The sequence below is a fragment of the Anolis carolinensis genome, chromosome 1, assembly GCF_035594765.1.
Source record: "Anolis carolinensis isolate JA03-04 chromosome 1, rAnoCar3.1.pri, whole genome shotgun sequence".
Lineage (NCBI taxonomy): Eukaryota > Metazoa > Chordata > Lepidosauria > Squamata > Dactyloidae > Anolis > Anolis carolinensis.
The window spans coordinates 196,011,273-196,036,625 of NC_085841.1; the positions used below are offsets into that span (position 1 = coordinate 196,011,273).

The 25,353-nt window shown below is 38.9% G+C and overlaps 1 long non-coding RNA gene across 1 annotated transcript in view; it reads right to left on the reverse strand.

Moving 5' to 3' along the window:
- Positions 1–25,353, reverse strand: part of LOC107983159 (uncharacterized) — a 150,496-nt gene that overhangs the window by 124,374 nt on the left and 769 nt on the right. The window contains exon 2 of the long non-coding RNA XR_001730592.2: positions 24,555–24,634. This is a non-coding gene — a long non-coding RNA (uncharacterized LOC107983159). The remainder of the gene's footprint in view (positions 1–24,554; positions 24,635–25,353) is intronic.

Consider the following 25,353-nt stretch of genomic DNA (forward strand, 5'->3'; position numbering starts at 1 on the left):
TACTAGGAAGACTTGTAGTGCATGTTAAGAGCTCCCTAACCCTGGTTTTAATCACTCACAAACAAACAATGTTGGCATCAACCTATCTCAAAGGAGTCTTCAAGTCATTTGCGGGATGTAATTTTCAATAATCAAGGAATTTCCATTTTTAGTGTCCAGAAAGTGCTTCCAAAGTGTTTTGAGGTGGTGTGATAAATACAAAGGGCTGCTGCAGTGAGATTAGGACATATACAATGTTTTGGAAGAATATTATAGTGTCACTTCCAACCTCTTTGCTTCCCCATCCTCAAGTTACTTGCCATTTAACTTCCATTGAGCAACCAAAGAATAGCTGTACAGCTATAACATCTCAGTTTCATCCTGTTTGTTTCCTTTTACATTTATTAAATTAAATAACTGTGCAGTTTTCTGGATAATTGCAGGCATGGACAGGTATGTCTCTTCATGACTAAATGTTTTCTTACTGCAGGACTTTTGCAAAAGTTCGAGATTGTGCATTCTTATGTGGCTCTAAACAAGGTTTACCAGTCAAAAGTACACCGCTTGCAGAATACACAAAATAGGGAAAGGTGGGAATTGAAAATGGCATCTTTATTTTTTATTAATATTTTAAGTGTTTGTAGAGACAGTATTGTACTTGTGAACTAGAAAAAGGCAGAAGCAATTACCTGTGCAACTACAAACTTGCACAGATATGAAGTCACACACGCACAAGATTTTGAACACTAGGAGTTGTGCAATTTTTCCAAGATTTTTTAAAAGAGGTGAAATGCATGGATTGAGAAGAGTTACATACCAGAAGCTGCTGTGAGCTAAAAGTTTTATAGAACGTCTTGATGCGGTAAGAAGAGGAACTGCCATGGCATGTACTAGCACAAAGTAAGATGGGTTTGCAATGCCAGGACTAGTTTTGAAAATCTTATATAGTAAATTTCTTAATTTCCCACTCCTCCTTCTTCTCATTTCTCTTTTTCTTTCTTCCTCATTTCCTACATAGCACTAGAGATGTCCTTGTCAGATACCTGCTTTCTTACCTATGTGTTGAACCCCTAGACTGCAGAGACACCTTAAAACTACACTGGAGCCTGAGGCTATAAGCAATGCAAGCTGTTTATTGAAGATAATATGTAAGTAATGGCAAATCAAATTTCAAAGTCAATAAAACAAGGTTTTAGTCCACAAGGTACAAGGCCCTTGAGAATCTTGAAGCAAGTGTCCACAGAAATCCAAACACAAGAATAAACTTTAATCAAGTTAATCAAAATAAGTCCAAGGAACAGGATCATGAATTGGAACAAAGAACAGGATCATGAACTGGAACAGAGAACAGGATCATGAACTGGAACAAAGAACAGGCTCTTGAACTGGAACAAGATATTCAAAAAGCAAGGCTTTCAGGAACATGACTTGATATCCCAAAATACCCAGGAAGAAGAACAAGAACTGGAACAAAACTTAAGATACAAAACTTGGCACGAAAGTCCAAAGGAAACATGAAACAAGAGCCCATGAAGCAGGATCAAACCTCTTGATGAGCAAAGTTACCACCTCTGACCTCTCTCTCAGAAACGGTTCGTCTTAAAGATAGAATCAAGGCCCCTTTCTGTGGGAAGTTTTATCAAAACCCTTTCTCATTAGTAACCATTAGCTTCTTCTCAAAATCTCCTTTTCTTTTCTCTGTTGACATATTGCTTTCTTTCCGTCAACCTCATTGTATGCCTGCTCCCAGAATCCTCAGGAACAGCAGCCTCATCTAACTCTGGCTGTACAGAATTGTTTACCTCTGGCTGCATGGGAATCCTAGGCCCCAACCCAGATTCATCTGTCAGGTCAGGTGCAGGTACAATCACAGGCTGAACAGGCCCAACCTCAGGCTCACCTGACAGCTCAGGTGCAGGCTGGGATACAACACCCTGGGATATTAATCTTTTGCAGTTTTGATATTTAGAATATTTAACCAGCATCAAGAAAGTTGTAGGAAGAGAAACCACCAAGAGCAGCTGTAGATGTATATGGAGTGGCATGACCATCTGAAAAGTTAACTATGTATCATGAATAAGCCATTCAGAATCTTATGAGGCAGAAATCCAGGCATCAATTACAGTTGTCCCTATACATTTCCAAGTTAAGCATTCACAAACTTGATTATGTGTGGATTGCTGTATTTGATGCCATCTGTGCTACTTCCTATATGCATCTTTTTAAAAAGCTCTCTCTAGAAATTTGTAGATCCTTCAACACTATGGTCAAGTTCAAGAACTGCACTGGAGGACTGAAAAATGCCTAGAAAAGTGTTCCTTCGGGTAAAAAATAAGCAATGTTTGTGATTTGTATTTATAATTATGTTTCTTTTACACTTGCATGGGCATCCTGCATCCATAATCTCCACAAATAATGAGGGACTATTATAATATACAGAAATATAAAATATGAAGAAAAAAAAAGCATCCATCCATGTCAAGTTTTCCCGTGGTTTTCTGATTTCCACCTATGATCTGAATTCTGCTTCCCTATACAAAATGGTTTCTTTGTACTTCTTCAGTGTACTGGCTTTGTACTTGTTTCTCTCCCTTTCCCAGGTCCTCTTAAGAATCAGAACATTTTTCAAAGCAAGAAAATTTGCTTCAAGGTTTTGCTTAAGGAATAAAATGGTGACTAATTGTAATATACTGTCACAAGTAATTTAAGCTTACCTAGAGAATGCACTGAAATCTTAAGTAGGTTTATTGAGAAGCAAATTACAGTAGAGTCTCACTTATCCAACACTCGCTTATCGTTCTGGATTATCCAACACATTTTTGTAGTCAATGTTTTCAATACATTGTGATATTTTGGTGCTAAATTCATAAATACAGTAATTACTACATAGCATTACTGCGTACTGAACTACTTTTTCTGTCAAATTTGTTGTCTAACATGATGTTTTGGTGCTTCATTTGTAAAATCATAACCTAATTTGATGTTTAATAGGCTTTTCCTTAATGCCTCCTTATTATCCAACATATTCGCTTATCCAACATTCTGCCGGCCCGTTTATGTTGGATAAGTGAGACTCTACTGTATTGAATTCCATACACACCTTTGTGTGTGGACTCATTTGAATCTGATGGGTTAAAATTTTGAAATTACTAAAAAACAATCTAAAGGAATCTCAGAAAAATAATATTTTGGCATATTTGGATGTGGCCTCTGGCAAAGGATAAGGTTTAGCAGAACCAGTGAGAACTAAATTTGAGGACAATTGTTGTTCCTTTAACGTGCCTTAGCTAATTTACAAACATGCTTTATATTTATGAAGTGCAAGCTCAGTAGTGAATCATCAGCATAAATTCTCATTATCATTCCCTTCCTCAGAAGCTATTTCCTTTCATTCTGTCCAAAGTAATTACTTAATAACTTCTTAGTAAAACATATGAACAATTAAGCTTTAATGGTATTTCATTTGAGAATTCTAAGATAAAACACAACTGAAAAACATGGTTGTGAATCTCATCTAAGTATGTTTGGATTAAAAAATGGACTTTTAGAAAATACATTAGGTAAAGGTAAAGGTTTCCCCTGATGTTAAGTCCAGTCATGTCTGACTCTGGGGGTTGGCGCTCATCCCCATTTCTAAGCTGAAGAGCCGGCGTTGTCTGTAGACACCTCCAAGGTCATGTGGCCGGCATGACTGCATGGAGCGCCGTTACCTTCCTGCCAGAGCGGTACCTATTGATCTACTCACATTGGCATGTTTTCGAACTGCTAGATTGGTAGAAGCTGGAGCAACAGCGGGGTGCTCACTCCGCTCTCGGGATTTGAACCTGGGATCTTTCGGTTTGCAAGTTCAGCAGCTCAGTGCTTTAACACACTTCGCCACCGGGGTTTCACAAGAAAATACATTGGTCCCTCCATATTCACCAATTCTGTACTCACAGATTCAATCACCCAAAACATGAAATTATTTTAAAAAACCAGAAAGTAAATCTTGATTTTGCCATTTTATATAAAAGACACAATTTTATTGTGCTGTTTTATATAATGGGGTTTGAGCATCCATGAATTTGATATCCAGGGGGTGTCCTGAAATCAAACCACAGCAGATACCAAAGGTCCATGATAGTTTAGTTCACTCCACTTTGCCCATTTTTAAACCGAATTTGAAAACTCTGCCTCAGCTTTTCCCCTGTGCCTAATATTTGAAGTATGACACAAAACTGTTCTGCTCCTTCATGATATCACAGGGAACCCTACAAGAACTTTTCACTTTCCCCTCTCCCAAGTTTGTAAAGGTGCTTCTAGATGAGTTAAATCCGCACCAAAGCAGGTTTTTAAAATCCGTTCCCCTCAAACAACTTCATTGGTGCAAATATTGATATTGTTTAGACGTTTGAATCAAGGCTTTTTATTCAAGATTTTGGGGCCTTGTCACTGATTTGTTTTAAAATGATAAATGATATAATGCATTTTGGACTTTTAAAAATGATGGTAATTATTGTTTTAAATTCATTTTATTGTAATCTTCTTTGAGATCTTAGGATGTAGAGGAGGAGAGAAAGACAGAGACAGGCAGACTGACAGACAGAGAACAATGTGTTGTCGAAGGCTTTCATGGCCGGGATCACAGGGTTGTTGTATGTTTTCCGGGCTGTATGGGCATGTTCCAGAAGTATTCTCTCCTGACGTTTCGCCCACATCTATGGCAGGCATCCTCAAAACGTCTGAGAATGCCTGCCATACCGTGTTTCCCCGAAAATAAGACAGTGTCTTATATTAATTTTTGCTCCCAAAGATGTGCTAGGTCTTATTTTCAGGGGATGTCTTATTTTTCCATGAAGAATTCACATTTATTGTTGAACAAAAAATTGAACATTTATTATATACTGTACAGTAGTTGTCATCACAAACCAGCATAACCAGACAAACTATGAATCCTATCAAGAATTTCTTGTTAATACAGTTATTTCCATATACAACACTCTATGGTATGTACATTTACCAATCCTGCATGCTCTGGTGTTCTGTTCGGCGAGCATGCTTCCAAACAAAACTTTGCTAGGTCTTACTTTTGGGGGAGGCCTTATATTTAGCAATTCAGCAAAATCTCTACTAGGTCTTATTTTCTGAGGATGTCTTATTTTAGGGGAAACAGGGTAGATGTGCGTGAAACGTCAGGAGAGAATACTTCTGGAACATGGCCATACAGCCCGGAAAACATACAACAACCCAGACAGAGAACACTTACTGAGAGGACTGATGGGCTTTCCCTGACTACAGAGCTTTATGTAGTTGGTGGAGAGTTATCTGCTTGGGGTGCCCTATATTTAGATATACCTGCAGGCTGACTGCATTGAACATGGGTGAAGAAGATGTTCTCCAACACTATGATTATATGACAACAAGAAAAAAGTGAGTTCCCTGCAATCAGAAGCATTTATTTTTAAATTTGTTTTCTGAACCTCCTACTAAAGTGAGCAAGGAATAGAAGGATATAACTTTGCAATACAATGATAAATCAGTCACATTCTGTCTTTAGAAAGAATCCTTTCTATCTCTCTCAGCCACAATCTCTGATTATTGAACTAATGCATGTTGCCCTTCAGCTAGTTAAATCTTTCTAATTATGGCAATTATATTAAGCAAGCTAATCCTCCAGTGAAAGACATCAATACATTCCACAGGTGCAAACTTCATCCATCTCATGGTCTCCTTTTGCCAGCATGAAGTTCTTTCAAGATTAGGCCTTCCATGGACTCATCATCATATCTAGCTAGGAGGTAAATGTGGAAAGCTTTCATGATTAACCTTCTTTGAAGAAGTTATAATCAGTGGAATTATTTTAAAGATCTGATCTAAGTTGAAGATTCCTCTTTATTATGCTGATGCTATATCAACCTTGAGAGTTAAATTTAATGATTGCTGAAAGATGGATTTCATACTAACAGCATGTACATAATAGCACCATATTAATGATGCAACAAAGCAATTTGTTTAAGATGCCTGAAAATAAATCCAAACTACAAAAAGAATTACACTGCAGGAAACATAGATTCTGCATTTAAAATAGGGCAAGTATTTTAAACAATGCTGTTGTCTTCAATTATCTTTATCTATGTGGGATGTTCTATCTATAGTAGAAACTGCATTTTCTAATACAAATAAAAATACTTGTGTATGGAAAGCAATTTCTTGGTAAGCATATGATTTCTGCTTTGACCTCACTGAGGTTCTCTGAATCCTACTTCCACTTTCCTCCCCTCCTTGTTTTGTATTGGGTTGACTTCACATTATCCAAAACATTTTGGACCAGACGTATTCTGGATTTTTTCAGATTTTAGAATACCTGCATTTGCATACATATAAATAATGTTATATCTTGGAGATGAAGTATAAACACAAAATGAATGTATGCTTCATATGCATTCTTATGTACATGGCTTGGAGGTAATTTTATATACCACATTTTAATAAGTTGTGTATCAAATGAAGTCGATGTACCATCACAAAACAAATGTGTTACTATCTCAGCTCTCCAGGTGGATCCATTTGGATTTTGAAGGATTTTAAAAGTCTAGATGAGGGAACTTGTATTTTATTCGCCCATTTATTTTTACACATTTTTATAAGCATCATTTCCCAACGAACCATTGTGTTTGTACAATATTTATGCTTTAAAGAATGTATCTCTGTTAAGTAACATATATTTGTGTATTTGTTTTTTAAAAGTAGGCACATTTTAGCCACTTACATTTTCAACTATGTGCAAAATTTTGTATCTACTTTCTTCCTCAGGATTTTAAACATCATCAATATGGGAGATAACGTGAAATTGTGAAGGCCAACCCCGTTAGTTTTCTTGAAACTTTTGAAGACAATGAAATTTCTTTCTATTTTTAACTTCTGATAATATTTTTCGTTTTGTAGACTAATTCATTGATACCCTGGAGATTTTGGTTGGCTTCTATGGAACATAGATGAACTATGGATGTTGACAACTCTATTGGTGGGCAAAGATATGCAAGTGAATCCCATATCAGTGCCAGGAGCCTGGATGGAAGAAGGATAGTGACAGGAGAAAGTACCTACATCCTAATCTTCTGAAACTACAGTTGCCCTTTTCCATCCACGGGAGATTGGTTCCAGGGCCCCCTTTAGATACCAAACACCACAAATAATCAAGTTCCTAATTAAATGGTGGTGACATGACCATGGAGGTGGATACCCCTACAACATTGCATTCATAGCTTCCCAACTTTTCAGACACTTGCTATCCCAGTTCCATGAGCACTTCAGCATTTTCTGGGTGCCCTGAAGCCTCAAGTTCATGGTCTGTGTGCCCAAACAGGCCATTCTGGATTACTATTCTTCCATGCAGGGCCTTCCCCCAAAGGGAAGCAAGGCCAAGACTTTCTGGAATTCTGAAATGTATGTGTACTATGTGTGTCAACAATTTAATACATGGATACAGATTCCAAAAATGTCTTCAGAAGAATGTTGAAAGATATAAACAAGAAAAAGGTTATTCATTTTGGAAATTCTTTTGACTTTGTATGCCACTCATTGAGGTTATTTACAGATTTGAGTGATCTGGAAACCTTCTTACTACTTCAGTTTCCAAGGCGTTCTTCCCTTAGTTATCTCTGGGAAAAATGTTTTCCAGATGCTTAGGAAGAAACAGTTATATCAGAGATAATAAAAGAGAAAAGCTCAATCGTCCACCCTACTGCAAGTAAGCCTGGTTGGCGTAAATGGGGAGTCTAGTTGATATGCATAAACACAATGCCTAATTTAGCACACCCTTAATCAGAGCCCACAAAACATTATTTTGTACTGCTCTTCAGAGCAAGTTTAAAAGCTATCCCTAACCTGTGGTTGTGACAATACAGAGGAAGCTCTTTCATGACCACATCAGATGGGCCACTGGAATCACCATGCATCATGCTGAATCCAATGTGACCAGCATAGGGAGTAGGGAACCCATAGTTCATGTCCCACATCACCTGGTTTGAACCCTCCTTCATTCCATGGGGGAAGCATCCACTGCCCAGCTTCCCCCCATTGATGCAATGCAACACAGGAAGCCTTCCATGTTGCTGCCACAGCAGCATGCACTGGTTCCCCAATAGTTTTACAATGGAGCCCCACTGGAAGTTTTTCCTACACCAGCGGGCTCTGTTATAAAACTATAGAGAAACTGGTGCATTATTCCAAAAAGGACCCCATCTGATGAGGTCACTGGAGAACTTTTACAATAAAACAAAAGCCTCAAATATAGCTTTGAGACATCCAGATAGATGTTTATCTGCAGTGAATTGCATCAAGAAACAATGAATAAGAGCCTGTCCTAAATTTAGGCTGGTCTGAGTCAAGTGTGGTATTTCACTCAATGTTTAATTTTTGAAGAAGGCAGCTTCTTCAAAAATATCTTCACAATAATATTTTAACAGGACTGTAAATAGCCAAGTTATCCTGGTAATCTTTTTAATGTATAGGACTAGGTGTACATTTTCAAGATTTTATTCCTGAATTAGAGATAAAATTATTTCCTAAGTTTTCCATCTGTGATAGGACAAAACAAATATTTAGTACAGATAAGTGCCTTTTAATTACTGCTTCCTACTATTGAAGCCTAGCCACCTATATGACTCCTTTTCACCCAAATACCACACAGTTAAAAGGCAACCAACAATAAGTAAGAAATATATTAAGAAAAGAGTATAAAACAAAAAATGCAGATTCAAAATTGAATAAGCAATAATCCAAAAGTGATTCCAGAATAATCAGAATAGGCAATCACCATGATACATTCAATAACCAGACTTTAAAATCATTTTAAAATAACATCCATAAACGTGATATTCTTTGGTGTAGCAATCAGCATCGATGAACTCTGAACTTAACTCCTCAACACCCAAAAGGTAAAAACAAGAAACTGTAAACCAAGGGTTCCAAGGCTTGAAAACATGAACAAAAAACATAATCCAAAGGCTTGAAGAACATGAGCAAAAAACTGTAATCCACTTGAGAGTCTCTTAAACAGCAAAACAGGACACAGAATCAAAAGCAAAACTTTTAATCTAGAGCTCCTAAAACAGGCAACTTGGCACATGACAATCCAATGTTGATTTCACAATGAACATTGTGGCAGATCGCTTAAGAATTCTAATGCTTACCTATAACATCACTCTTTTCTCACACCTGGGTTCCCTTTGGTTATTTTTTCAGCCTCTGGGAAAAAGTAGTTGTCTCTTAGGAACTGTAATTGTTAAGTTATAGGCAAAGCTCCTGTCTCCTCCACATTCCTTTTGTCAATCCCTAGCAGATTCTCATAAGAACCACTTTGTGTTTCCTTAAAAGCAGATCTACCCAAAACAGTCCCATCATCATGAGAAACACCTTCTTTTTCCCCAAAAGCAGTTCTAACTGTAGCATTCCCATCATCCGATGAAACTTCCTGAGATGCCACAGAAGTAACAGGCTCAGAAGTAAAAGCCAAAAGCCCCCCCCCCCCCACCACCACCACCACCATCCTCATCCTCAGAGGCTTCACAGGCCTCAACGCCAATGTATTGAAGGAAAGCATGCCTAGAAATACACATGGTTTTTAATGTGCAAAAATTGTGAATTTTGTACAAGGAAAATCTCACTTTTGCTTGCCCCCCCAAATCTCCATGATTGTCAAATTGCTAAAAAGGGGGTCCTGGAAACATTTGACTTTTGATGTAAAATCATATTTTTGGGCAACGAAATATCAACTTCAAACAAACCAGGGGACTTGCACAAAGATATTGGGGGGTTTCTTCACCAAAAAATGCAATTGTGATTACAAAACATTTACTCATGGAATAATTTCCTGAAACTCTTTATGATCTTTAAGATGTTTGACTATTGAATGCAAGCTGAAAAAATCCTCACCTCTGCTCAGTTCTGTGCTTTGTGTTTAGTAAAGGTAAAGGTTTCCCCTGATGTTAAGTCAAGTCATGTCTGACTCTGGGGGTTGATGCTCATCTCCATTTCTAAGCCAAAGAGCCGGCGTTGTCCATAGACACCTCCAAGGTCATGTGTCTGGCATGACTGCATGGAGCGCCGTTACCTTCCCGCCGGAGCAGTACCTATTGATCTACTCACATTGGCATGTTTTCGAACTGCTAGGTTGGCAGAAACTGGAGCTAACAGCGGGCGCTCACGCTGCTCCCGGGTTTTGAACCTGGGACCTTTTGATCTGCAAGTTCAGCAGCTCAGCGCTTTAATGCACTTCGCCACCGGAGCTTTGTATTTGGAAACCTTTTTTTTTAATCCACTAAGCAAATAACTCTTCCATCCTTAATATCAGGGACTGATTGTGGAGAGGGAGATTTGCTGATCAACCAATAAGGGAGAATAATACAAATATGGATTCTCTCCCCCTCCCCCCATTTGAAAATTCACCAGGAACCTTTGCAGTTTATAAACTAGATAACAGTGCTTTGGTCAATTTGATTGTAATTATTTCCCAATGGGGTTCTCATTAGATTTAGAAACAGCACTAAAACAGACATTACTTTCAAGTTGAATCTAGCTGCTCTCTGAAGAAGTGGGCTATAATCCCTGAATGCTTATGTTGTAATAAATTTGTTAGTCTTTATTCCACTGGACTCTTGGCTCTTTTTACTGAGGCACTAAGACAGCTCGCCCTTTGGGAAATTGTATGAAATAAGGCACCATAAATCTTGTTCTGCTTCTGTCTGAATGCTCAAAGACACAACGAGAATAAAATAAATAAGCAATTATAAATAAATACTGCAATTCCAGAACTCCCTTTTTCTATTTCTCCTTTTAAAAAATCTAACCAACTTTAATAGCTTGCTATTGAGTGCCAGGTCTTCATTCCAGCTGGTGAAACTGGAAAAGTCTTGGTTCAAGCTCTGGAGACGCATTTCAAGGGAAAATAAAAATGATGCAGCAACAGCAGATTGGACAAAGTAGCTAAGAAGAGGCAAGAATAAATCTTGAGTAGGTAGTATACTTTGGAGAAAATCCTTATCCCCCCTCAGCCCTTTAGAAAAAAAATCAGATTTCCTTCAAACTGACACAGTAGTGATTTAAGCAATTTAAGATTCTAATATGCTGGATGTCCTTCCTTCCTATCTTCCAGTCCTGCCTTCCTTTGTACTCAATGTATTTGAATGCTGGTTAATTCCTTGATTTGGAAACACTGCTCCAATGACATGAAAACTGACAGTTGCCAAAGTATTAATGACCTTCTCCTCTTCCTTCCTCAATTTTTTATCTGTCAGTTATCAACAGGTCTATTAAAGAACACTCTCTCTGCAAAGATTTTCTTTACTTTTTTTAATGATATACTTCAAGACAAATTCTGTAACGCCCCATAGTTATTGTTCAATCTTTGACACCCCTCATTTTTTTCTTGCAAGAAAAGTGAATTGGAAGCTCCCAAAGTTGCAATTGGTTTCAGTCTTCCTCGATTTACCATTTATTTTATAAAAATCCTGGGCTTTTCTCCAAAACTGCAATATATTTCCAGCTACTTAGTGTTATTGTTATTGTTCCATGATTTGACAGTTCATATGGGTTGCTCACAACTGAGGGAAAGAGAGTGCAAAACTGCTGTAAAACCATTTCTAATTACTATCAATGCCTCTTTTTATTGATACTACTATGGAATGGGGGCCCCTGGTGGCACAGTGTGTTAAAGTGCTGAGCTACTGAACTTGTGGACCAAAAGGTCCCAGGTTCAAATCCCGGGAGCAGAATGAGTGCCCGCTGTTAGCCCCAGCTCCTGCCAACCTAGGAGTTCGAAAACATGCAAATGTGAGTAGATCAATAGGTACCGCTCCAGCGGGAAGGTAACGGCGCTCCATGCAATCATGCCGGCCACATGACCTGGAGATGTCTATGGACAATGCCGGCTCTTCAGCTTAGAAATGGAGATGATCACCAACCCCCAAAGTCGGTTACAACTGAACTTAATGTCAGGGGAAACCTTTACCTTTATCTTACTATGGAATGACCAAGACATCTCTTTGCCCACTTCACCTGTAAGTGTGTGTATTTTCTTTCAATTCAATTCCTCCCTCTACATTAAAAAAAAAACCCTATGATCTCTGGATCTGGGAAAGTTGTTGTTTTTTCAACCCCTTTATGAAGTGTTTTTCCTTTAAAGTTTGATTAATTCTAAGAGAACCAGCAGTATGTTTTCTCATTAATAAAAAGTTCCCTCCATTCAGTAGAGAAAAAGAGCACTTAATGTTGGCTGTTAAGTCTTCAACTTGTCACATCATCAGAAGTGAATAATCCTAATGGGATGGATATTTGCCTGTTGTGCTGCATCCATTATCTTTATGATCCATTCTCTCTTTCTCTCTCCCCCACCCCTTACACATATTGCTCTTTCAGGAGGGCAATTTTCTCCCTAGGTGGCTGCTAGCTGCTGATCTTGTCTATTGGTAGAAAGTATAAGATGCAAATAACTCAATCAGTTTAAATGGATGTAAGCCCAGGAAATCTTGACACTGTCCATATTACCACTAGCCTAGTAAGTATAGGGAAGATGGAAAGATGTTTAGAAAATGGAACTCTGTGGAGAGGCTAGATTTCTTTTGTCAAGTGACACCAAGAAAAGGCTGGGTTTATTAATTCTCCACTGTCTAAAAATATTAGTTCTTTTTAAAATGATATAATAATTTTGAGTTGAGAAGGAAGAACATTGTTGTGACACCATCTGCATTGATAAAGTAAATTGATAAAGTTTCCTCTGACGTTAAGTCCAGCCGTGACTGACTTTGGGGGTTGGTGCTCATCTCCATTTCTAGGCCGAAGAGCCGGCATTGTCCATAGACATCTCCAAGGTCATGTGGCCAGCATGACTTCATGGAGCGCTGTTACTTTCCCGCTGGAGCAGTACCTATTGATCTACTCATATTTGCATGTTTTCGAACTGCTAGGTTGGCAGGAGCTGGGGCTATCAGCAGGAGCTCATTCCCCTCCTGGGGTTTGAACCTGGGACCTTTTGGTCTGCAAGTTCAGCAGCTCAGCGTTTTAACACACTGTGCCACCAGGGCCCCCCTGCATTGATAACCACACCCCAAAATATTGTAAGAGTTAATCCAAAGTTAGTCCTACTTAGTGTAGACTGTTTTTTATTTAATGTGTATTCATATTTATACTAACAACTGTACATTAAGTAAATATCATATGCAATCGTACATCAAAGTCCTTTTTAAATTAACACTGTAAAGGCTGAAATAGCCTAGATGTCTGCCTAATTTCATTTGGTTTTTCTCTTCAGCTTGCATTACAAATAACTAGCAATGCTTCACACATCTCTAAACCTCCAAATAAACTTTTAGAGATGTACTGAATAATCTCTAGTTTCTTATAATGCATGCCATTAACAAAATCAGTGAGGTCTGACTTGCATAATATTCATCCTATTTAAATCTATGGGTCAACTCTTAAGAACTGAACCCTCTAGAAATGAATGGAGTGGAGAGCAAAGCAGAAACATTAAGTAATCTTAAAATTCACAAGGGTCCTTCCTAGTGATTGGAGATCTGAGTTTAGCCCATTTACTAAACATCCTTGAAGAAAAGTCTCAGTCATTGACCTCAGTGAGTCTTTTGAAATTCTTTGTAAAAACAAAGTGGCACAGTGGTGCTAGCATTTAGTTGCAACCACATCTGACTGCATCATATATTACTCGCATATGATTTCAAAGGAAAGAAGATGTGTGAATAATAATGTATGACTAGCAGGGATGTACAGCTGTCTCAAGAGGTAAAATCTAGCAGGACTTTTAGATCAGAGCACAAAATATACTATCTAGAGATGTTAATTAGAGGAAAACCCTGAAAATCTAATGTTTTTGTTACATGAACTATTGGCCCATAGCAGTGGAGACATCACCAGATGCACTCAGAAAGCAAAGTATTTCTCTAAAAGAAGGATGAAAATCCACTGATATGTTCGGAGACATGATACTCCACATTACTGTAGATGTGTGCATCTCTGTCCTGACTCATGCACAATCTAAGAATGGGAAAGTATTCAAAATTTGATGGGAGAGGAGCAAAACCATGAAAGTGGCTTCTCAAGCATTGAGAAAAACCATCAAGCATCAAGTCTTTTGTGTATAAGTGTATTTTACCCCGAGGTCTTTGAGGAGTCTTGAGAGTTCCTTCTGCCTGCCATCCTTCAGAACAAAGGTAGGGATGTTCCTTGGGTATCCCTATTCTTTCCCAGGCCACTACATGGCTGTCTTGAAAGGTGACCGAAAAAATGATGAGTCGAGACTCTTCACTCCTCTATGAGAACATCTACAAAAACTATAGTTGATGAAACTGATTAAGTTATTTATTATTTTATTTTATTTCATTTATTAGACTTGTATACCGCTACTCCCAATTTGGCTTGGAGCGGTTTACAGAAATAGATTAAAACAATACACTTAGCTTTAAAATAACAATAAAAACTATAAAAACAGCAATAAAAACAACAATAAAAACAGACATAGCCCCGAGTTATTCTGCTTCTTGGGAAAAATAACTTAAACTAACACATCCTCTTATAATCTATATGAAACAATATCACATATTAGCTTTTTTTTTGTTCACCACAAAAGTTTCTTTTTCCCACATTCCCGATAACACAAACAATTTTTAGATTGCACTTTGCCTTCCACACTGCTGCAGCAGAAACATGAAACACCTGCTTCCTCATTGCCACATTTCTTCTCTGGATGACCCCTGACCTACTTATATTGCTGTCATTTTTCTATATTATTTTTCATCACCCCTCTGCTGCTTGCATATGCAATGTTCTTGTCGAACTGCTTTTTTTTTTTGGCTGAAGGCATCAAACATTTGACTCACTGCGTACCAGGTAGGTGACAAATCTAAAACAGTAACAAAAAAAATCCCTGTGTTGCTCGTAATGTGTAGATGTGTTTTAGATTAAACTCCCAGGGGACTATTGCATTGAAATACTATCAATATGGTATTCTCAGAAGGGATCGGGAATATGCAAACAGTACAAGATAATTTTAGTTTATCTGTAGAATGATATCATATCCATACTAAATAACATGAGGCCAGGAAGGAGGGGGGCCAGGGAAGAGGAGGGTCTGGGAGAGGGTGGGGGCAAGGCAGGCCTTGGGTCATGCCCAGGTTGTCCTCCCAGCAAAAGGAGGAGGCTGCTTGCCACATCCTTATGCCAGGAGGAAGGTGGGGCACGCAGCGACTGCCCAAATCAGAATTTGGGAGGGCAGATATTTGTTTTCACTTTGGGGTGCTGAAAGATCAATGTTATATCAGCCCATTTGGGGGGGGGGGCTTCCCAAACTCCCCTTCACATCATTTTAGGCATTTAAGCTGTTTCTACTCTAGAGGAGAGCCACTGCACACACTTTTAGGAAGCTTCAAATTCTTATCTGTTTTTACTCTAGAGTGCTCAACTTCTCCTCTAGAGAAGGTTCTATCCTGGGCCCGGTTTTGTTCAACATCTTTATTAACGACTTAGATGAAGGGTTAGAAGGCAGGACGATAAAGTTTGCAGATGACACTAAATTGGGAGGGATAGCTAACACTCCAGAAGACAGGAGCAGAATTTAAAATAGGGTTGTTGTATGTCTTTCGGGCTGTGTATGGATTATCCATACCTCACAACCTCTGAGGATGCCTGCCATAGATGTGGGTGAAACGTCAGGAGAGAATACTTCTGGAACATGGCCACACAGACCAAAAGACATACAACAACCCTGTGATCCCAGCCATGAAAGCCTTCGAGAACTCATAGAATTCAAAATGATCTTGACAGACTAGAGAGATGGGCCAAAAATAACAAAATGAAATTCGACAGGAACAAATGCAAGATACTTCACTTTGGCAGAAAAAATGAAATGCAAAGATACAGAATGGAGGAAGCCTGGCTCGACAGCAGTACGCATGAAAAAGATCTTGGAGTCCTCGTGGACAACAAGTTAAACATGAGCCTACAATGTGATGCGGCTGCTAAAAGAAGCCAATGGGTTCTGGCCTGCATAAATAGGGGTATAGCATCTAGATCCAGGGAAGTTATGCTCCCCCTCTATTCTGCCTTGGTCAGACCACACCTGGAATACTGTGTCCAATTCTGGGCACCTCAATTGAAGGGAGATGTTGACAAGCTGGAAAGCATCCAGAGGAGGGCAACTAAAATGATCAAAGGTCTGAAGAACAAGCCCTATGAGGAGCGGCTTGAAGAACTGGGCATGTTTAGCCTGCAGAAGAGAAGGCTGAGAGGAGACATGATAGCCATGTACAAATACGTGAAGGGAAGTCATAGGGAGGAGGGAGCAAGCTTGTTTTCTGCTGCCCTGGAGACTAGGACACGGAACAATGGCTTCAAACTACAGGAAAGGAGATTCAGCATGAGCATCAGGAAGAACTTCCTCACTGTGAGAGCTGTTCGACAGTGGAACTCTCTCCCCCGGGCTGTGGTGGAGGCTCCTTCTTTGGAGGCTTTTAAGCAGAGGCTGGATGGCCATCTGTCGGGGGTGCTTTGAACACAATTTCCTGCTACTTGGCAGGGGGTTGGACTGGATGGCCCATGAGGTCTCTTCCAACTCTACTATTCTATGATTCTATGAACTGCAGGCAGGCACACATTTTAAGGAGGCTTCTTCTTCTAAAAGCTGTTTTCTCTAGAGGAGAGGCACTGAAGGCAGGCTCCCACGCTTTCTCTCCCAGGCCTGCACACACTCTTTCCAAAGTATTTAAAGGAGACAAGTTCTTAAAGGTGTTTCTTATTCTAGAGGAGAGGCACTGAAGGCAGGCACCCACACTTTCTCTCCCAGGCCTGCACCATACCAGCAGCCACAACTCTTTCCAAAGCATTTTAAGGAGGCTTCCCACTTCCAAGTAAGGAGGAGCCTCCCTGGGCTTCCCTTTAAAAAATCCTCTTTTTTCCTGGCATGCATCAATCTTTTTTCTGCTTTGGGTTTAATGCTTCCTTACAGCTGTTACTACTTTCTACTCTAGAGAAAAGATAACTTGTAGTAGCTTTCAGGAAGGAGGGATTTTTTTTGTTTGCTGTGAGATTAATAAAGATTAATCTATGATACTGAAAAGCAGAGGAGGAGCTGATGTGGGCTCCCGCTTGCTTTTGTTGTGGGCAGGTTTTCATACTGGGAGGGCCCTTCCCATTACATGCTCCAAAGTACCAAAGGTACCGAAGGAAAACAAAGGAAATGGAAGAAACAAATTTCACGCACAAGCCTACTGGAGACCATGCCCTATGAAGAGCGGCTTAAAGAGTTGAGTATGTTTAGCCTGTAGAAGAGAAGTTTGAGAGGAGACATGATAGCCATGAGTAAATATGTGATAGGATGTCATAAAGAAGAGGGAGCAGGCTTGTTTTCTGCTGCCCTGGAAACTAGGGTTCGGAGCAATGGGTTCAAATTAAAGGAAAGGAGATCTCACCGGAACATTAGGAAGAACTTCCTGACTGTAAGAGCTGATCAGCAGTGTAACTCTCGGCCTCAGAGTGTGGTGGAAGCTCCTTCCTTGGAAGCTTTGAAATAGAGGCTGTATAGCCATCTGTCAGGTGTACTTTGTGCATTTCCTGCATGGCAGGATGGCCCATGTGGTCTCTTCCAACTTAATTATTCTATGATTCTAAGATCAGGAGTGGGAAAAATGAGGCTTCTATGCAGTTCCAGGTCCATTGTTGTGGCCACATCAACCCCCAGGGTTCAAAAATATTTATTCAGAAAAGGGAATCACTCTTATATGTTTCCAAACATCTTCTACTGTTAGTGGAACAACTTCATTTTGCTTTGGAGTTATTTTAGATAAGGAAAAGACTACTGGGTCATTTCCAGTTGATAAAAAATATGATCCTGGACCCCATGACCATTGGGTTATAACATCCATTAGGGCAGGAGCAGCCCTAGGTTTTTTTCAGTATGTAAGCAAACCTAGGGCCCCGCTCCCCCCCCCAAATTACACCCTCCCCCCCCCCCCAACTTACTGGTGGTGGTGGCAGCGGCAGCAGTGGCGGCAACCATTGAGTCACTCACTGCGGAACAAGAAAGTACTTGGTATTCTTGTGAGATTTCGTGAGATTTCTGTGAGATCTCGCAGAAATCTCGTGAAATCTCGCGAGAATACCAAGTACTTCCTTGTTCCGCGGTGAGCGACCATATGGTTGCCGTTGCCACCGCTGCTGCTGCCGCCGCCACTTCGAGTGTGCCCAGCAAGGGCTGTGCCCGAAGCGGTGGCTTCATGGGCCTCCATTAAGAACCAGCCCTGCATTAGGGAGCAGTGGTGGACTGAGGCCTTTCAAAATCTCCTAAGGGGCTGACATGGCTCAACAATTTCCAACAGTTGTTTACTCTGGGTTTAAATTATTCAAGAACTGAATGATCCAAGTTCAGCTCCTTTCCCACTCATGAAACACACTGTGCAAATTTGATCCAATAAATTTGCTTCATATTGTTGATTTGTAATGAGACTAAAATGTAGACATGTATACTTCCTTATGACTGCTGAAAAAATTATGCATACACCATTAAATTCATTTTTGTGTACCAATCAATGAAATCACATGGTTTTTATTTTTATTATTCCAGGTGTGATCATAATAAAAACCAGTGTTATAAATGGTGAATATACCTGTAGCGCTCTGGCTCCAGTTCTCTGTGTCTATAATTCATTTAGGAACAATTATAGGTGCCCATGTTTATTAAACATTACAATTTCATATATAACAGGAGATTTAACAAATCCAGTGGAAGAGCAGTACATTGTGCTTTGTCTTGAAAATAGAAGCATGCGTGATTCACTTGATTTCATCCTCAGAGACTTAATCTGCTCAGAATATTACATATCACCTGCTGTGTCTGCATATGCATTCAGGATTCAATGAAGACTGCATCTAAGAAAACTCCTCTCAGAGGACATATCATTTGTGCCCTGTATTGGACAATTAATGTCATTTGAAGATGCCGAATTAATAGACCTCATTAAAAGCACCTGGAGAGTATTTCATTGCCAAGCTGTAACTGCAACCAGCTCATAATGACCAAGTAGAGACCAAGGTTATGCCCTCTCAATCTTTACGTTTTTTTTTAAACTGCAAAAGTGCTCTGCCACGCAACACGCAAAATGTTTGGCAGCTGTTCACATCGAGCAGTGCTGACAGTCTTCACACTATTCTCACTCACAGCTGCTGACCCGTGCCTGTTCGGGGTCAACCGAGAGAAGACAGGCACATCCTTGAATGGTCCCCAGATGTCCTCCATGTGTTATGTACACCAAAGGGCAGATGCACAGGCGATGACTGCAGTGTCAACTAGATGCTTCAGAAACTTTGTGGGTTTTGTTTAAAAAATATTACTTGAAGCAAAGCTCACTTCTGATTCTTATGCCGGGTCAGTATCTGCTACCATTTCAGACTGGGTGATAGGTGTGGATGTCAAATGAATTTCACTTTGGGGTGCACAATCTATTGCAAACAGTAGCGGATTTCAAAAACATTTTGGTGGCTATGCTGTTGTTTCTTATATGAGCAGGAACAACATTGCTAAATAAAAACACTTTAGGATGAGTTTTAAAATGGTTAAAGGAAAGCTAAACCATCTGACTTATGAATTAGCGAACCCATCAAGCTCATTTTAATTAAAACTTCTTTAAAAATGGACTGGTTACTGATATTTCTAATCTACTCTGGGGTGAAACAAATTCTAGTATAATATATCTGAGAGTTACAACTATAATCCTACAACTACTCAAATCTCACTGAATCAATGAGAACTCAGTAAGAGAACACTTACATAAATTTTGTTAATTCGGTGATCTTTTTCTAATAGTTGATACTAGGAGCTTTACCACATGAGACTGTTTTATCATAACCATCACGTTCTTAAAGCAAACAGTAAACTGAAATTTTCATTTTCACACTCCATTTTCACTAGAGCTTTCATGCTGCCTTGTTTACTATTGTTTCTGCTGCTGGTGTTCTGCACAACATCACTGACCCAATCTTCCTTTCCATGTAGGGCTGTATCCAGTACAGTAGAGTCTCACTTATCCAAGCTTCGCTTATCCAAGTTTCTGGATTATCCAAGCCATTTTTGTAGTCAATGTTTTCAATATATCGTGATATTTTGGTGCTAAATTCATAAATACAGTAATTACTACATAGCATTACTGCGTATTGAACTACTTTTTCTGTCAATTTTGTTGTGTAACATGTTTTGGTGCTTAATTTGTAAAATCATAACCTAATTTGATGTTTAATAGGCTTTTCCTTAATCCCTCCTTATTATCCAAGATATTCGCTTATCCAAGCTTCTGCCAGCCCGTTTAGCTTGGATAAGTGAGACTCTACTGTATATTCTTTTAAAATGTGCCATAACCCTATGGATGCAGGAGGATAATCACACCTACTGAAGTTATGTGGTTGTCTGGAATATCAGAACTGAATCTGGAAAAGTCATTTGATAAGTTCAATTGTGGAATGACAGTTTTATTTGGGTTATTGATACCTTTTACCCCCATGAATGTGAAAAGGTACACAATAATGAGACATAGAAAACTGCTATGGGAAATTAAAATTGTGGGATAAATTCCTCCAATATTCATCATCATCATACAACAATTTCAGTTGTGCAGCCCTTTGTGATATGGTCCTAGGACAATGGAGACTGTTGTTTAATAGGTAAAGGTAAAAGTTTTCCCTTGACATTAAGTCTAGTCGTGTCTGACTCTGGGGGTTGGTGCTCATATCCATTTAAAAGCAAAAGAGCCGGTGCTGTCCATAGACACTTACAAGGTCATGTGGCTGGCATGACTGCATGGAGCGATGTTACCTTCCTGCCGGAGTGGTACCTATTGATCTACTCACATTTGCATGTTTTTGAACTGTTAGGTTGACAGAAGCTGAGGCTAATAGTGGAAGCTCACTCCGCTCCCCGGATTCGAACCACTGACCTTTTGGTCAGCAAGTTCAGCAGCTCAGTGGTTTAATCTGCTGCACCACTGGGAGCTCCAACAGATGTGTAGAATTGCCCTGAAAATCAGTTAAGTCCAACTGCCCAACACCATTCTCAGTGACTTCTCTTCAGCCACAGACCTTTTAGATCTTTGTAGTACAGTAGAGTCTCACTTACCCAACGTTCTGGATTATCCAATGCATTTTTGTAGTCAATGTTTTCAATGCATTGTGATATTTTGGTGCTAAATTCGTAAATGCAGTAATTACTACATAGCATTAATGTGTAATGAACTACTTTTTCTGTCAAATTTGTTGTATAACATAATGTTTTGGTGCTTAATTTGTAAAATCATAACCTATTTTGATGTTTAATAGGCTTTTTCTTAATCTCTCCTTATTATCCAACATATTCACTTATCCAACGTTCTGCCGGCCAGTTTATGTTGGATAATTGAGACTCTACTGTACTTTAAATTCTATTTAGACGCCAGGGTTCTGGTTGTTGACTTTTATTGCACATATTTTATTGATCATTCTTTTTAAAGCAAAACTATTGTTAAGAGCTCTGGAAGCCCATTGGGACTGAATAGCAAATAGAAGCCATAAATAAGCAAACACTATGGCCTTAATTATCATTACTAATAATTGTTATTCATTGTGCTTTCTGTGCTACATGAAAAACAAAGCTTCTTCAAGCCTTTTTTAAAGATTATTTTTCCTATTTTAAATCCCCCGAAGAGCAATAATCATTTTAAAAAGGAAATTTAGCTCTTGAACTTGAAAGAGGAAAAAAACTGTGAGAATCAAACTCATTTATTAGATTTTTGAAAGTCTTTTATGTGTTTGTATCTATCTAATGTTCTGCCCCAACCCCTTTGTTTTTTTCTTCATTTAGTTCAAGCAAACTTTTATTAAAGAAAGAGTACATATATAAATAATATACATTTTGTCAGAACTTCTCAAGGCGGCTGGTGTTGGAGTAAGCACCACTAAAACCAAATTACAGACTTGCCAAAGAGGAGTATAGTGGAATGCTCATTGCCACATTCTAAGGCAGGCAAGTTCAAACTTCCTAGAAAGGATGGGGTTTTTCCCTTTGAGATGGAGTAATTGCTGGACTCATATGAACACTATTCCAGGGGACCCGAGAAAAAGGTTGGTGGAAGAGCAGGTTTTCCACCACCTTGTTTCCAGTATAGAGTTGCCAGAATGAAAACTGGGCTGAGCACCTGTCCCTTTCATGGTACAGCCAGTATTTGTGGGGATACCAAGATGCTTGTTTATAAAGCTATTGTCCTCTCAACTCTGTTATGCGCCTTCAAAACATGAACCATCTACAGATGTCACACTCAACTTCTGGAATGATTCCATCACTGTTGCCTATAAAAAAAACCTGCAAATCTCTTCAGAATACAGGCGGACAAATGTTAGTGTTCTGGAAGAAGCAAAGGCACCAGCATTGAAGCAATGATCCTCCATCATCAATTGTCCGAATACCCAATCATCATCTCTCAACTCAAGAATGGAAAACAGAAAGTTGATGGACAGGAAAAGAGATTTAAAGATGTGTTTATAGCTAACCTTAAGAATAAACACTGAGAACTGGGAAGCTCTGGCCCTTGAGCATCCTAACTGGAGGTCAGTTGTTATGAACAGTATTGTGGATTTTGAAGAGGCACAAATAGAGGGTGAAAGAAGAAACATGTCAAGAAGACACATCAAGCCAACCCTTTTCAAGACCACCTTCCATCTGGAAATCGATGTCCTCTCTGAGAAATAACATGCTGATCCAAAAATGACATCTACAGTCACTTACAGACCCACTGCCAAGACTCTACACTTAAAATGCAATCATACTTGACCACGAGTGATAGCCTTTGACAGCCAGTATTGCCACAGATCCTTGAATGCAACATTTTTGATGGTGATCAGTATAGTGATATTTGTGCTTTGAAAACTCTGTACAAGGTGAATTACTGTTCTTGGAGCAATTCAAAGGAAGGCAATTCACTCTATCATGGATGTAAGAAGAGGAATTTAGGAGTCTGAGTGATCAAGAGATACAATATCCATGAAGGTTGCATACAGTCCCAGGGCCACACTTTGCCCATCTTTCAAATAGCTGATGAGTAGATCTTTTTGAAGACAACAGGTGACTTGGGATCCCATAAGTGAAAACTGGATTCTCAAACTCTGAACTATATATGTCCTCTGATATAGAAATCTAAGTCATGTCATTCAAAAGAGAAAGTGATGCAACCGCAATTGTGAGTTGGAGGTATGATAACCCCATTAAGAAGCGTTGACTTCCTAAACTCCCATTCATTCAGTGGGTCTAATTGTTTGGGACTCACAACTAAGGAACAACAAAAGACTGAATTTCTATTAAGACTATTTTTGAGACGTAAACAGGCTCTACTTTTCAATACATATAGAAAGTTTCAGGTATGCAGAGATTCATGCCCCACTAATATAAAATATTACCAACTTATTTCTGATTAGCTCCTCATGTACATTTCTCTTCCTGCATCCTTCCTTTAGCTTTCATACCTAAAGACTATATTGCCTTCATGCCTGTTCAGATTTAAATGATAGTAAATTGCATGCAAGCTATTTACACGAGGGAAAGCTCAAAGGAGTTCTCAAAATAGATCTTGTGATGTTTCTAGGACCAGCTTAAAGCCATTTATAGAAATAAAGTGAAAGATGAAAGTTTCAACATATGCTTAGAGAAAGCATTAAAATTCAGCTTAAAATAGATGCACTTTTTCACTGCTATTGATGAAGTAAAGCAATTGATCATCTGTGGGCAACTTTTTAGAACGCTAAAATTCCAGTTTTCCATTCCTTGCTCTTATCACCTCAATTCACACAGTGTTTTTATTTAAACAAAAACAAAAAAACCAATGGCAATATTCAAATGGCTATGCTGCCAGAAAAATCATGTTTCTAATAATTACCTTCTAAATTCAAACCAATAATTAAAAAATAATAAGGCCAAATACTATCCTGAAATTTATCCTTCTAAACTGTGAAAGGGAAAAAAAACCCCATCATTTCTCAACAAACTCTATTTCCATAACTGAATTCTATTTTGCATTTATATATTAGGTCAATTTCACTATAACAACAAATCCTAGAGAACCCAAGGAAGGAGCAAATACAATGCAATCAAAATGTTAATTATGTATGTGGTATTTTCTTTTACACATTTTTCTGATATGAAATCATCCTTACAAACCCCACACGTGAATGCTGAACTTTAAAAAAAAAATGAAACCTTCTTATTGTCCGAGCTCTTTTGATGGTGCCTTTGGACAGCTTTAGAAGCTTCCCCTTTTGTTCTGCAGACCATTAGACTAGGCGGTCACTTTAAGAACAGCCTGGCCATGCGGCACTTGTTATTTTCCCTGTTAACTTTCCAAACCAAGACTTGTAGCTTTAGGGCTTGCACTCTTGCTTCCTCCTTAATTAGACTGTGAATAGTGTAATCATAGAAGGATAAAAGAAGTCAGGACACAATTAATTTAATCATTCAAGAATTATCTTAAGCAACAAGTGCCTTGCAATTCAAGGTAATTATCCACAAATGACTTACTTACTGATAAGTATGATGGTGGGTGCTGGAGTAAGTCTCTCTCTCTGTGTATGTGTTTGCTTTACACTTTCACCACTGGAGACACTGCATTAAAAGGTCAACAGTACAAAACATTTACTTGGCATGTCTCTGATCTTCCCAATTAATATCACATACAGGCTTATCAAAGGGTTTGTGAGAACAAATGCAACTCAGAACTTGTAATTACAATTTCTTTTTTCTGGATAAAATATGATAACTACAACCTAATGGAAAGATTTCTTTCCTTCTTTTTAATTTTAAACACAAAAGCCTGATTCATATGTCACCATCAACAGCATGGGAGTCACTCGGGCATGGATTCTCACATTCTGAACTTGCAGGATTGGCAAAGTTATCTGAGCACGGGACTGCAAACTATAAGATTTGTTAAAAAAAACATCTCAAAAGAAAAGTGAACTTCAGAAGCAGAAGGAGTCTTCGATTAAAGTCCAAGTAGCCAACAAGCAGGGCTTTTGGAAATCACAACAGCGGCTTATTTTTCCAAGCCACTTGGGTGGAAGAAAGTGTTTTTATTCTTCTGAGACAAGCTTGGGAGATTCTATGTGACTCAGCCCTTCACTCAATTGGATTTTTTAAAAACCAGGGCCAATAATAAACTCACTTGGATTTGTTCTGACTTCTATGCCATAGTTTGTTTTTTTTCCGTGTCAGGAGCAACAGGAGTTGCTTCTGGAGTGAGAGAATTGGCCATCTGCAAGGACATTGCCCAGGGGTCGCCCAGATGTTTTGATGTTTTACCATCCTTGTGGGAGGCTTCTCTC